This window comes from Cornus florida, unplaced genomic scaffold (genome assembly GCF_030987335.1).
Source record: "Cornus florida cultivar Cherokee Brave unplaced genomic scaffold, ASM3098733v1 CherokeeBrave_3.0.0_Hap2_Chr03, whole genome shotgun sequence".
NCBI lineage: Eukaryota > Viridiplantae > Streptophyta > Magnoliopsida > Cornales > Cornaceae > Cornus > Cornus florida.
The window spans coordinates 28,264,216-28,279,573 of NW_026775573.1; the positions used below are offsets into that span (position 1 = coordinate 28,264,216).

Sequence of the window (15,358 nt, forward strand, 5' to 3'; positions counted from 1 at the left end):
TAATGTCAGAATGGTAAGTTGTTAATGTGGCGCTTTAACAGCCGTAAAATTAAATATCTGTAGATGCTAGGAGACAAATTGGTACCTATTTTTCTTTTTCGTCATCTTGCCTTACTTCCTTATGAATAAATTCTTCAAACTAATCTTTTCTAATATGTCAATTGTAGCAATTTTTTTTTAATAAAGTGCAAAAACACCCTAAAATTTTTAAAATTGAGCAAATAAAGACAATTTGTCAATTTAAAAGCTAAAATACCTAAATAGCCCTTAAGGCAAAATAAAAATAAAAACACTGATTTCACTATAAGAGAGATTATCAGGGGTATTTTTGAAATTTTATATAAAAAATTGGGTCAAAATTGAGGGTCAACAAATATTAGGGGGTAATTTGAACATATTTTCAAATGCTAGGTATTTATTTGCACATACGAAATAGCATGGTTTTTTTTTTTTTTTTTTTTTTTTTTTTTTTTTGTGCACATTTATATTAACATTTTTTTTCAATAAATTGAAAAAAATAAAAGATAATAACATTGGAAGAAAATAAAACAAAAGAAAGGATAGTGTAATTTCTCACTTATATTTAGGTATTTTACATGTGTTTTGGGTAATAAAGAAAAAGAAAGAACAATGATGGCTTTGTTTGGCATAACAAGTCCAAAACTGTGTGTAAAGTCAACTCATTCAATGCTCATGATCAAAGCAGCATCAAGAAAATAACTCCCCCCCAAGCAAAATGAATGGCCCTGATTAAGCTAGAGTACAGACCTAAATTTAGCAATGAATAAATGACCATAAAAAGAGCCTTGGGGTGTCTGAACATTACAATAACGTTAACCTTTTTTACGGTAGCATTTTTAATCTACAATAGTTTTTAGTCTAAAAAATCAACTTCATCAAAACTAATTTTTCAAACAATTTTATTTTTCACAGGTTCAGCAAGAAATTCTTAAGTGTGTGGAGAGACTAGTACTAGAGCTCCAATCAAGTAGCCTTATGATTTAGGAAAGAAAAAAATTAAATGAAAGGGAGAGAAGAAAGGATGGATGAAACATTGCTAGGGAAGAGAATATGTATTTCCTTTTTTTTTGTTCGGTTGGATAGAAGAGAAGAGAATAAGCTCGTAATTTATTATATCAGTTAATAGAGAAGGAAAAAGAAAATTTTAATTATTTTTACCATTATGTCCAATAATATTTATAATATTATAATTTAAAGAAAATAGTAGTGTAATTTAAAACTTGTATAAATTAAGATAGTATTTAATTTAAAACTTCTATAATAATTCATTTGTCTTCCTTCCTTTCTTCTGCCCACTTTTGGGCGGATAAAAATTTGTAAACAAGAAATGGTAAGTCATCCTTCCTATTCTTTCTTATATTATCTCTTAACAAACAAAGAAAATTCGTCATTTCCTTCCTATTTTCTCTCTACACATCTTCTTTCCTTCCCACCGAACACAACATTAAGAATGTTGATCATCCAGTAGCCGCACAATAAAAGAACAAGATTCATTTTGATTCTCATTTCCATCTGTGCAACCAAACTAACTAGGGCACATTTGAACAACAGGATAAAAAGAACACTTCGATCAACCACACATCACTTCAAAATACAGGCACCCTAAAGGTACCATCACAAATATGTCTCGAAAGTTCCAAAAATACATGGCCATGGAGAACCATATGATGATCATCCTACGCAAATCCAACTTTTATTGTTCCTTTGTACTTCCTAGTTTCTGAGTTCAGGAGGTTCTTAAAGTTACTAACAAACCGGGATTTGATGCTACAAGAACATACTGAATTTTACCGGCCAGAAAGTCCTCACAATATTTACAACCACAGACGAAGCAGGCAAAGACATACATATATCTATCTCTACGCTGATCAGAAATCGGTCTAATTCATCTATCCTGATGGCCCATTTTGTGAATTTCCATCTCGCACACAAATCATCTGCACATTGCACAAAGACAGCATAGACTGAATCAATGAAATCTCAAAATAACTTGAACAAACATAAAAATACCTCTATGTATGTTGCAATAGTTGTCTTATTGGAACCACCAGGCTCCTTCAAGTTGTTTATAGCCTCCATTATAAGATTGTCCAACTAAAACAATGACAAGGAAGTGCGAGACAAAATGCTACTTACATGGAATGCAAACAAAAATGTTATTGCTTCCATAAATGATTGGTCAAACTACATAACCTTCATTCTTTTTTCCTGAATACATAACCTTGGTTCATTGCTAGTATTCATGTCCAAACGTTGAGACTAAGAAACATATAGTATTTTTTCCCCTCCCCCCCCGGAGATTAAGAAACATATAATAACATAAGGACAATGAAAACCTAACTAGTTCCATGTGATGATATGTGGATGGATTATACGAAATGCTAAAATTTTAAGATGATCATATGTTAAGGTTGTGGTATAGAATAAGTTAAAAACTAATTGCTTGGTTAAGTAACTAGTTATGTCCTACGGAAAGGGCAAAGATAAAAGGAATGCAAAAATTCTGTGCTATCTAGTTCATAATCTTATTAAAAAAAATTGATAGCAATCTGCATTTGGTCCAAGAATAAAGGCCAAGGTGGTAAATTATATATCAGCATCTGAACTCTGACAATTATGTGAAACCTAAAAATATTTAATAATTGATGGATAAAAGTGTTTTTCTTTCCGTACTTGGTACTCACACACACATTCCTCCATGGAGGCTCGAACCCTTGACCTCCCTTTGATGGATAAAATTTGGAACTCTCTACCTCCCCAAATACATGCCTGCCAGTATTTTTATACTCTCAATTCTTTTTACTCTGTTCTCCATCGTATGTGCGCTTCAGTTTTCTATTAGAATGTCATGATATACATCAATATATACAATGTTTAGAAATATCAGACAAATTTTTTTTTTTTCAATAAAGAATTATAAACAGCGTAGAAGACAACAGTGCATCCCAAAACCTACACAAGGACCAAATAGGGCCCCTAATCACTACATTTCCACAAATCCACTAGCTCCCCTACAGATTTACAATTTCTCTCCGGAAGCCAAAAAAATAAAGTGTCAAGACTGAAGCACACCAATAGGAGTTTCTTCTCCCTCGAAGGATCTCATATTTCTTTCCCTCCATAAGGACCACCAAACACACATGTTTCAATCTCCTTTTGAGAAATAAAAAAATATATATATATTTCCAACCCGTTTTGTTTGGCACCAGGAGTGGTAATTGTTTACCAATTATATGATACATTGTTTTATAGTTTCACAAAACTGAATCCTTAAATTCTATATTCTGCTTTTTTAGTTTGACTACAAACTTTACACCTCAATTTAATTGATGACATGCTACCAAGCCTACCAAAGAACATGATTCAAACAAAAAAGATGACATACTGTAGGCTAGTCCTAAAGCAAGTATTTAACACAATGATTTTTTTGTTTCCTTATATTCCAAGATCATATACTGACATTTCCACACAAATTTTGATCATCATCAAATCAGATACATTAATCAGTTGCTAACGCATTAAGAGTTGAACACAGTTCATTAACAAGCCTAAAGAAACACCCTATTGATAAGGTATAAATGGCCAACTATACCATAACTATATAGAAAAACTGTTTCCACAGAGACTTCTAACACGCTGCACGTGTAGCGGTGCCAAATGAGCAGCAGCTTAATAGTCCATTGAAAATGAGTAGAATCTGAATACTTAAAACACAAAGCTGGCAAGCAAACATCATCAATTTTTGTTCATCATTAGTTGCAACAAAGCGTTTTGAATAATATGAGTAAACTCATTAAATGTTGTTCATCTTTCCCAAATTCTAGTTTTGTTCTGAAGTAGGCTTTTGGAAACCTTGTTTCAGGTTCAATTTATCAAAGTTAAAGATCCATGTCTGTAGTGATTTTGTAATTCTAGATTATTGCCATCAATTTACCCCACTTGAACCCAATTTGATAGTGTATCATCATTCACATCAATGGGCAAATTTGGTCCTATAAATCCTTGGATGTTGGAATTCTGTAAGGCCCATGGTATCCCAAATTTTGTTCTGAATGAACTCCTGTTCAAGTGCTTGGTTGGAGAGGAGAATAGAAGGAAACAAAGAAGAGATAAAATAAAGAAGAGAAGGGAAGATACATTGTATTTACTTTCATCTGTTTAATTAGAAGGGGAAGTAGACAGATTTTAAAAAATTCTCGCTTCTTTGTTTTTTTATTAACATAGTGCACTTTGACGGGAGGGGAGAGGAGAGGAGAGGAGAGAGAAGGAAAAATAATTTGAAAAGGAAGGTAAGAGAAATTTTTATCATGTAAAAGAAAGTGGAGATAGTTAAAAGATTTACACTTCTTTTCTCTTTGCTTGTTTGATAAGAGAAAAGAGAGATGAACACCAATAAAAGGAGGAAATAAGGGAAGAGTCCTTTTGTTTGTAAGAAAAACTAGATGGAATTTTTTTTTTTTTATCCAAGTCTTTTCTCCTTACAATCAGAGGGCAAGGTTTCAGTAGGCTTAAGTTAATTTTCCCAGGCCAATAACACTTCATATACTCAAATGCTTGGATATGAAAAACCTGGAAAAAATGATTTGTACCAACCACTACTGCTATACATCTCTCACTTCGTATAACTCTGTTAGTTAAATTATATCAAGATCCATATTGAAATTTATGAGCTCTAAAAAGGTTGAAAAAAGTAAGCTCTCGGGCAAGTTGACTCAATTATTAGACAATACCTCAATGTATTGTGAATTTATAATAGGTACCTCTAATACAAACAACTACCAGCAGATTTGTGGTAATACTCTAAATCCCTAAAATTCATCATCTTTCATCCACGAAAGTAACATAACAAACTAAAGAGGGTTTTAAAGATGAAAGGGAATGGCAATCAATCTTCTATAGTGGTCAGCGTCTGCAGTAACTATAAATCTTACATAGACTGTGAAATATGCGGTAGCAGTTAGCACGGGAAGCAAATATTGCAGCATAATTCCTGCCCAAGTCACTAATCAAAATAATAATAATAATTCCTGCCCAAGTCATAAATCCAACAAGTGTTTGCTATTCGTAAAAAAAAGGTAAAACATTCATTTAATGATAAGGATTCTCAATCACTCATTTTGCTAGTCATAACATAAATGCCAGTTGTATAACCCTTAACCGCTACCAAGATGCCTTCGAAGTCCATCTCCAAAGACATGCATACAAGTCGTACAGTTTTACACTTCATACAAGTCCTACAGTTTTATGCCTTCTATGCCCGAACTCTAGAAGCCAGAGCCGCTGAAGGGTCCCGAATAGATATGAAAGGTCCACTTTCAGGTATGCCAGTCTCATAGTTGGATAACTATTGTGTTAAAGACAAGTGATGCTTCCATCAATCGTACAGGTTTGTGCATCCATGTTCTCTGATGCAGAGGCAGCAAATCAATCATAGGTTCTCTTTATGAACAATCAATCATCTTACCACATATCTTTGTTGGCATTACGATACAAGTTAGTTTAGGAAGACGTAACACATTTTATTACCACAAGCTTGAGTCTAGAAGATTACCGTGAAACTAGAAGCACCACAGATATTTTAATGTTATTATTATCACTATTATATATTTACTTAAGGGCAGAGCTAACTTTTATAGCTTGTTCCATTGTGAGCTGGTGTAGGATATACCAATTATTCCTATTATTATGGTAAATCTTCTTAGATTTCATTGTTGATAGCACTAAATTTTTCAATCAAGATCACAACATGACTCCAACTTGAAGTCCAAATGCATGCACCATACTTCTACAATTATTTTTGCCAATTAACAAACACAAAACAATTTGGAGGACATATTCAGTTTAAGCAGTTATCTCATTACCAAAAGATTAGAAAAACTAATTTAACTTCATTAATTGATCAACACTTAAGTTATAACTATCAAAGTCCACACTGAGAACTATAATTACTTAAGCTAAAACAAACCAGAAATAATTGCGACTTACTACTTTCAAGACAAAGAAATTATGGAAATTTATGCTATAATGCTACATCATACCGAGAAGAATGTCTAACCTTACAATCGATCTGTGAAAATACCAATCTGTGCAGACCCACTAGATACTGCAAGAATGTCTACTTTCATAAGAGCCATACGGTTCCCTTCCTGTTTAGGGGCCTGATGCATCATAGACTAAAATCACTCCCACAATATTCTCAGAGCAATATTTTGTGGAGTAATTTAAGGTTCCTATAATAATATTCTCCAACATGTAGCAATAACACTAACTTCAGCTATTACACATTTCTTTTGGACAAGCCTAACTTACTAAAAGACCCAACTAGCTAGAAAAGGCGGAGTTGACTCTAACAAGGAACATCCTCTTACCATGAACACCAACAACCTCCTACAAAGGCATTGTTTAATAAAGGAATGGAAATGCATGCTCACAACAGTCTTTACCAAAGGAAAACACCTATAAATATAGAATGTGACCATGCGGTATTTAAAAAATAATAATTTATATATATTTTTATTTTTTATGATAAGAATGCGACCATGTGAGAGATGGGTAAACAGAGAACACAATTTAAACTCCTTGAAAAACTTCAATTTGCTTCTTGAAAATAGTAATTTGTATTTCTTTGCTTGCAAATACAAAATGCAGAGTTTAAATAATTTTCAAATGGAGTGCAAATGATCATTCACCTTAGGTAGATCTTAAATTTATGTGTTAGGTGTCTAATATGTATCTGGAATTTATTGAGAGCATGGGCAATAAATTTTTATATGTACAGGTAAAAGAATAAATGAAACAGGGGAGGCACATTTGATTTTATAAGGATAAAGTAAAATTGTTATGTGATGATATATGGTCAATGTCACTTTCACGTGTAAAGAAACAATGGAAAGCACCAAAAGACTTTCACATTTAATTTTATATAAGAAAAAAGAAAAAAGAAACGAAATGAAGTGAGAGAAATGGCAAAGGTCTCATTGTAGATAGGCCAATAAAAAGAACAACATAAAACAATATGCAGCCATGGGTCTGAGAAGAACCATCCACATCAGAAAATGCAAAAATCAGTGATTGGGAGCAACCAAGCATATCCTCACCACACTCCCACATAACAACATTTCAAGAAAAGCACATGCAAAATATACGTGCTTGGTGTTTGTGTATATATTAAAAAAAGAATGAAGATTTGACATATCCTCATCGTCAAATCTCCCCTTACATTGTTTAGGCCTTTCAATTCACACAACCCACCATCGAACTTATAGCCAAAATGACTAGGGGTCAACCATCCACCAAATCCCATTATTATTATTATTATTATTATTAAATCCCTAAAATTCATCCTCTTTCATCAATGAAAGTAACATAACAAACTAAAGAGGGGTTTTAAAGATGAAAGGGAATGGCAATCAATCTTCTATAATGGTCGACTGTGAAATATGCGGTAGCACATGAAGCAAACATTGCAACATAATTCCTGCCCAAGTCACTTATCAAAATAATAATAATAATTCCTGCCCAAGTCATATCATCCTTTACTATGTTTGACTTTTCTCTCTTCTCTCTCTTCTCTTTTTGACGTCGGAGTCTTCCACTCCGGCGTCAGCCGTTTATGTCTGTCACTGGTTTTTCATTTTTTTGGCAAGGAATCGTGATATGCATCGATCCTATCTCAGTGTTGCGACCCTACCACGTCTCAAGTTCCACGGGGAAATTAAAAGCTGCTCTATAGGCAATGATCTGGTTTTTAGGGTTGATCATTAAAGCATCAAGGAGCGTAAATCTGTATTGCGATCATGTCTGGTAGGTCGTTTCGACAGAGACGTGGGGTGTCTTAAAGGGATTGAGGCGTGGGCATTGAAAACTTAGAAGGTTTCACGTGGGGTGAAAGTTTCTCCTTTACCTGATGATCTACTCCTGTTCAGGTTTCCATCGGAGACTGAGGCCTTAAGGGTGTTGAATGAAGGGAGAAAGAGATGGGGCGACGCCTTATTATCCATTGACATTTGGTACTTCGCCGCCGCCGCCTGTTCTGCTGTAAAAGAACGAGTAATATGAAGGGTGCTATTGTTTGGTTTGCCCCTTCATCTATGGTGCAACAAGTTATTTGAAGCAATTGGGAACTTATGTGGTGAATTTTGAGGTGTTGAGGCGGACGTCTCGACGTGTGGACAGCGAATTCTCCTCTATGTTTCCGCCGGAAAAGTGATGCCGGAGTATGTTTTTGTTGAGGACTAATGAGTGGCTTATAGGGTCAACTTGATAGAGGAAATCACACCTCATATCCTTCCGATATCTTACTATGGCGTTGGGGAGAGTTCACATATCCCGGTTGCTGCAATTGAAGGTAGTCGTCGAAATGCACAGATCCACCAAGGCGTCGAAGGAAAGAGACGACTCCCTATTCACGCGCCAGAAGCGCGTAGAGGGGCCAGAGTCAATCAAACCCTTAGTCACCGCCTTACGTTCCCTCGTAATATCCGCGCTAACGGATACCAACCACGTGGCAGAGATCGTGGCTTTAAGGGAGATATTTATGCAGCGGACTCTGATGGGCCTAAGCGCGGATCTGAAGCGGGTTACGGGCCTATTTCGACAAATGGGCTGCTTGTTCATTACGGCCCACAGGAGATGAAGAGGGCTGTTCATCGGGGGCCTGTTTCTTTTAAGAACAAGCCCAGCCCACAGCCCATTGCCAATTCACGTTATGGACCAAATGTGAGTAACTTGAAGAGAAAGGTTTTGAGGTGGCCTAATAATAAAATTTTAGTTTCTTTTATCAACTCCAGGCCCAACCCACCTATTTCTACAGGAGTTTGCCGTTTACAGAGGCGTCGTTTTGATGGTACCTTTGCAATCTTCTGGAATTCACCGGAGAAGAAGAGATGGATGAACTTATCTGCTGCCACGACTAGTGGAGGTCCTATTGAGAGGGGTTCTCGTCATTCTCAATGTTGTGCTGGCATCTCATCTTCATCCCTCTTTGATACTTTACAGTCGAAGGGAAGAATTGCCAGGTCTTCGTCTCCGGACTTTAACAGAAACCGTCACGGAGTTAGATGGTCTCGAAAAGAGAAGCAGAAGTGGACTTCTACTAATGTTCCAGGTACGCCATCAGTTTCACATACTCAGAGTTTTAATGTTCCATCCTCTTCTTCTACCCCTTCTTGTGTGTTGAGGAGTGCCGGCGTTGTGCCGGAATTGGAGAAGAGGTGCAAGTTGACTGTTACGAACAATGGAACTGACTCTTCGCATGGGCTGAATACAGAAGGACAGAAAGATAGTGAGTCTGGCATCTCTAGGCAGATGAAAATCGTAGATTGTGCAGTTAAGAAACTATCCGAAGGGGTTATAGTCTGTGTGGGCAAAGACTTGCATTTCCAGTTGTCCAATGAAGAGACCGTAGCTTTGCTTAAAGAGCTTCGATTAAGTGTAGCACTGAAAGGTCTTAACTGCTTGCCTTATGCAGGGGCTGAAGAGAATGATTCTGGTAGATTCGCTGGGATGGGCGATTTTGTTACAAATCAGATTCTTTTAATGAGAATGACAGGGAGCTGGAAGAGGAGGTGTTTGATGATTTGGGTTCTATCCAACAGGTTTGCTCCAATGAGCTTACACCTTGGGTGGAGAATGGTTCTGAAATCCTACAGAAGGAACCACTGGCTATGGTGCGACCCGACGAACAAGTTGCTGACATGGGGAAAGATTGGGTAGTTGACAATATTGGAGTCACTAGTGAACTTTTGGGAGTCTCTTCAAAAGGTAATGACGATCAGACATTATCTATCCTTCAAGCAATTGTGGAAGGGAGAGAGGTTGCAGTGACCAATGAAGTTATGAACACGAGGCCTTTATCGTCTTGGAAAGGAGTACAGGAGATAAAGAATCTCATTTCTGAAGTCCACTACGAAGGGAAAGGAGGAGTGGCGAAGGAAAGGGAAAGAACCAGGAGCAGGAGTCTCAGGAAGGGTGGAGGGGAGATAATTTTATCTGGTTTACAATGAAACTACGAATCATTACATAGAATGTTCGTGGTCTCAATGATCCGAACAAGAGAAGGGTGGTGAAGGTAGTTTTAAGGAAGTGGGGTGCCCGGCTTGTTTGTTTACAAGAAACCAAGTTGGCATCCATTTCTGACAGGGTGCTTAGGAGTTTGTGGGGAGGAAGGTTTATGGAATGGGAGGCCTTGAATGCTATAGGTTCTTCGGGTGGGATCTTAGTCATGTGGGATAGTAGATGGTTATCTCAAACGGACATCTGGATGGGGAGATTTTCTGTATCTTGTGTGCTTAAGATGGAAGAGGACAACCTCAGATGGGTTTTTACTGGAGTCTTGGACCGGTTGTTGATGATGAGCGACCTATCTTTTGGGAAGAGCTTTGCCATGTCCAAGGATTGTGGTCTCTTTCTTGGTGCTTGGGAGGGGATTTCAATTCTGTTAGGTCCCGGTCAGAGAGGTCTACAGGTAGAAGAAGATCCTTGGAAATGGATCAATTTTTTGATTTTATTGATGAGCATCTTCTTGTTGACTTACCAATGGAAGGTACAACCTATACTTAGTCCAATGGTAAGGATCCAATCACTCTTTCAAGACTGGACAGATTTTTAATTTTCGAGGATTGGGAAGAGAAATTCCCGGATGTTGTTCAGGCTGTATTAGCAAGGGTCACCTCTGATCATGTTCCTTTGGTCTTGGATTGTGGGGGTTTGTGTTCTCAAAGATCCTCGTTTAGATTTGAGAATATATGGTTGCGAGCAGAAGATTTCCAAGGGAAAGTCAGATCTTGGTGGGAGGGAGTTATTGTTTCAGGATCGCCCAGTTTCATAATTACAAAGAAGTTAAGGGCTCTCAAATTTGCTCTTAAGCAGTAGAACAAGGATGTCTTCGAGAATTTGGAATGGAGGAAGAATAGAGTACTTGCTGATTTTTCTGAGATTGATCGTCTTGAGGAGGCGGGAGGGGATGTGGAATTTCTACGTTCCAAGAGAGCCTCCTGTCAGGCGGTTCTTGCTGAGATTGCTAGTATGGAGGAGATCTCGTGGCGACAAAAATCTCGGGCTCTTTGGCTAAAGGAAGGAGATCGGAACACAAAATTCTTCCACCAGTTAGCTAACGCTCATAGGAGGAGTAATCATATAGGAAGAATTCAGGTGGAAGGTGAGGAGCTGTGGAGAGAGGAAGAGGTGCGTAATGGTATTGCTTCCTTTTATCAGAAGCTTTATATCGAGCCTTTAGTTTGGAGGCCCAAACTTGATGGTCTCCATTTTGAGGCTATTTCAGAGTTGGATAGAGATAGGATTGAGAATCCTTTTACTGAAGAAGAAGTTCTTAAGGCTTTATCAAGTTGTAATGGGGACAAAGCTCCGGGGCCTGATGGCTTTACCATGCGATTTTTTATGGAAAGTTGGGCAGTTGTAAGAAATGAGGTAATGGGTACTTTTCAGAAGTTTCATTTTTATGGCGTCTTTGAAAAATCGCTTAATGCTTCATTCATTGCCCTTATCCCAAAGAAGGGAGGTGCTTCAGATATAAAAGATTTCCGTCCAATCAGTTTAGTGGGCTGTATTTACAAACTTATTGCTAAGGTGCTTGCTTTAAGGATGAGGGCAGTAATGGATGGAATTATTTCGGACTCCCAAAATGCTTTTGTTGGCGGACGGCAAATTCTTGATTCAGTTCTTATTGCTGGCGAATGTGTGGATTTCAGATTGCGGAGTGGTATTCCTGTAGTTTTATGCAAACTTGATAGTGAGAAAGCATACGATCATGTGAATTGGAATTTCCTACTCTATTTGTTACAAAGTATGGGGTTTGGAAGTAAATGGAGGAAGTGGATTGAGACCTGTCTTTCGTCTGTCAAGTTTTCAATTCTTGTGAATGGTTCTCCCGCTGGTTTCTTTGGCTGCTCTCGGGGTATAAGACAAGGAGATCCTTTGTCATCTTTCCTTTTTCTTGTTATGGGGGGGTTAAGCAGATTTATGCGCACGGCAGAGGACCTTGGTTTTATTAAGGGATTCGGGGTGGGTAGAGATTTAGTCCATCAGATGGAGATTTCTCATTTACTCTCCGCAGATAATACCCTGGTTTTTTGTGATGCTAATGTGTCTCAACTTTGATACTTAAGGTGTATATTGACTTGTTTTCAGGCAGTTTCCGGGCTAAAGGTCAACGTGGCTAAGAGTGTGCTTGTCCCAGTATGGAATGTTCAGTATATTTCCTCTTTAGCTACAGTTCTTGGATGCAGGATGGGTTCTTTCCCTATTCCTTATTTGGGCTTGCCCCTAGGGGTCTCTTCAAGGTTAATGGGGAGTTAGGATTCCATGATTGACAGGTATGAGAAGAGATTGGCAGGATGGAAGAAGCAATACTTGTCAAAGGGGGGCAAAGTTACTCTTATCAAGAGTACGTTATCGAGCCTTCCTACTTATTTTCTTTCTATGTTCCAAATCCCTTGTTCCGTTGCAGATAGGATTGAAAAATTCAAAGGGATTTCTTATGGGGAGGAAAGGGCGATGAGTTCGAGTACCACCTTGTCAGATGGGAGGAAGTTTGTAAGCCTGTGAAATTGGGTGGACTTGGAATAAGACATTTAGTTCCTTTCAATCAAGCTCTTCTGGGTAAATGGTTATGGAGATATGGGAGGGAAAGACATCGTTCATGGAGCAGGTTAGTCTCTTGTCGGTTTGGGGAAGAGGCTGGAGGTTAGTCTACACGTCCGGTTACCCTCGTGGGAGGATTAGGGATGTGGAAGGCTATTTGGAAGGGCTGGGATGCTTTTTCTGCTCATATCAGATTCAAAGTCCGCGATGGACGTCGCATTCGGTTTTGGGAAGATCTTTGGTGTGGTGATCAGCCACTTTTTTTTTTTTTTTTTTTGCTTTTTTTTTTTTTTTTTTTTTCCTAGTTGGACTCACACACACATCTCTTCTGAGACTTGAACCCCTGACCTCCCTTTGAAAAGTAAAAGGCCGATACCGCTAGGCGCCCGTTGGTGTGATCAGCCACTTTCTCGTACATTTCCTAGGTTATTCAGTATTGTTGTTGATAAACACGCCTATGTAGTTGACTGTTATCGGATTGATAGCAGCGGGATTACATGGGATGTGCATTTTCGGCACTCTTTTCAGGATTGGAAGATGGAGGAGGTATGTGATTTTCTGGATCTTCTGTATAAGCAGGAGGGCGTTGGCAGAGATAATGACGTTTTGATTTGGGTTCCTTCTTCCCATAATCATTTCGAAGTTAGATCCTTGTTCTTATGTTTGTCTAATTTTGTTATCGAGACTTCCTGTGGAAAACTATTTGGCGATCCATGGCTCCAACTAGGGTGGCTTTCTTTGTCTGGACCGCTGTGTGGGGAAAGATTCTGACAATTAATAACTTGAGGAAAAGGGACAATTGTATTGTTAATCGGTATTGTCTATGCAAGAATGATGAGGAGTTCGTTGATCACCTCCTTTTGCATTGTCCTGTGGCAAATGACTGTTGGAATCTTATTGTTGGGTTGTTTGGCATGTGTTGGGTTATGCCACGATCTACTAAGGAATTAATCCATGTTTGGAGAGGATGTCGAATGAGAAAAGATGTTCGCGATTTCTAGAGAATTGTACCACATTGTGTATGGTGGTGCATTTGGAAGGAGAGAAATAGCAGAATCTTTGAAGGGAAAGAGTCGCCTACGGCAACGGTCAAACTTTACATTCTTCGTTCTCTTTTCAATTATGTGAAGAGGAGTTTTTGTTCCTCTTCTGATGATTTAATTACTTTCTTGGATTCTTTGGGGCCTTAGTCCAGGTTCCACTTTTGTAATTGGGACGCGTTCCCCTCTTGAATGCCTTTTTTATTGTTATTTTTACTTATCAAAAAAAATTCCTGCCCAAGTCATAAATCCATCAAGTGTTTGCTATTTGTAAAAAAAATGGCTTTGCTAGTCAGAACATAAATCCCAGTTGTATAACCCTTCACCGCTACCAAGATGCCTTCGATGTCCAACTCCTAAGACATGCATACATGGCATACAGTTTTATGCTTCATACAAGTCCTGCAGTTTTATGCCTTCTATGCCAGAACTCTAGAAGCCGGAGCCGCTGAAGGGCCCCAAATAGATATGAAAGGTCCATTTTCAGGTATGCCAGTCTCGTAGTTGGATAACTATTGTGTTAACGACAAGTGATGCTTCCATCAATCATACAGGTTTGTGCACCCATATTTTCTGATGCAGAGGCAGCAAGTCAATCATAGATTCTCTTTATGAACAATCAATCATCTTACCACAGATCTTTGTTGGCATTATGATACAAGTTAGTTTAATAAGATGTTACACATTTAAATTACAACTAGCTTGAGTCTAGAAGATTACCGTGAAACTAGAAGCACCACAAATATTTTAATGTTATTATTATCACTATTAGATATATTACTTAAGGGCAGAGCTGACTTTTATAGCTTGTTCCAACGTGAGCTGGTGTAGGATACACCAATTATTCCTTTTATTATGGTAAATCTTCTTAAATTTCATTGTTGATAGCACTAAATTCTTCAATCAAGATCACAGCATGACTCCAACTAGAAGTCCAAATCCATGCACCATACTTCTACAGATATTTTTGCCAATTAACAAACACAAACAGTTTGGAAGACATATTCAGTTTAAGCAGTTATCTCATTACCAAAAGAATAGAAAAATTAATTTAACTTCATTAATTGATCAACACTTAAGTTATAACTATCAAAGTCCACACTGAGAACTATAATTACTTAAGCTAAAACAAACCAGAAATAATTGCGACTTACTACTTTCAAGACAAAGAAATTATGGAAATTTATCATATAATGCTACATCATAACAAGAAGAATGTCTAACCTTACAATCAATCTGTATCTGTGATATTACCAATCTGTGCAGACCCACTAGATACTGCAAGAACGTCTACTTCCGTGAGAGCCATACGGTTCCCTTCCTCTTTAGGGGCCTTACGCATCCTTTTATTTGCCCTCACACTCATATTTCTCCACTTGTCCTAAGCCACATAGAGACCAAATAAAATGACACACCATATACAATAGTCTAGACAACTAACGTATGTTGCAAAATAATCATTTAAATAACTATCATCTAAGTTTCACCAAACTAGAACAAATGAAATAACGTTATAAGATTAATACCTTGATATCTACATTTGAACGTAGATACAAGACATCTCTAAATTCTGGATCTTTCTGTATCTTACGCCACTTGCCTATCCCATGCTTAGCAACTGCAGCTCTAAGAGCTGTTGCTTCTTCTGCTGTCCATTTATGCTTAAGATAACCCATCTAAAAAGGAAACTCAGAAAC

The 15,358-nt window shown here is 37.7% G+C and overlaps 1 long non-coding RNA gene across 1 annotated transcript; it reads right to left on the minus strand.

Moving 5' to 3' along the window:
* Positions 1–1,574: 1,574 nt before the first annotated feature.
* LOC132300092 (uncharacterized) lies at positions 1,575–15,358 on the minus strand. The gene is made up of 3 exons (XR_009480285.1): positions 15,188–15,358; positions 14,886–15,042; positions 1,575–1,958 (listed from the first exon to the last, which is right to left on the minus strand). It is a non-coding gene; the product is annotated as an uncharacterized LOC132300092 (long non-coding RNA).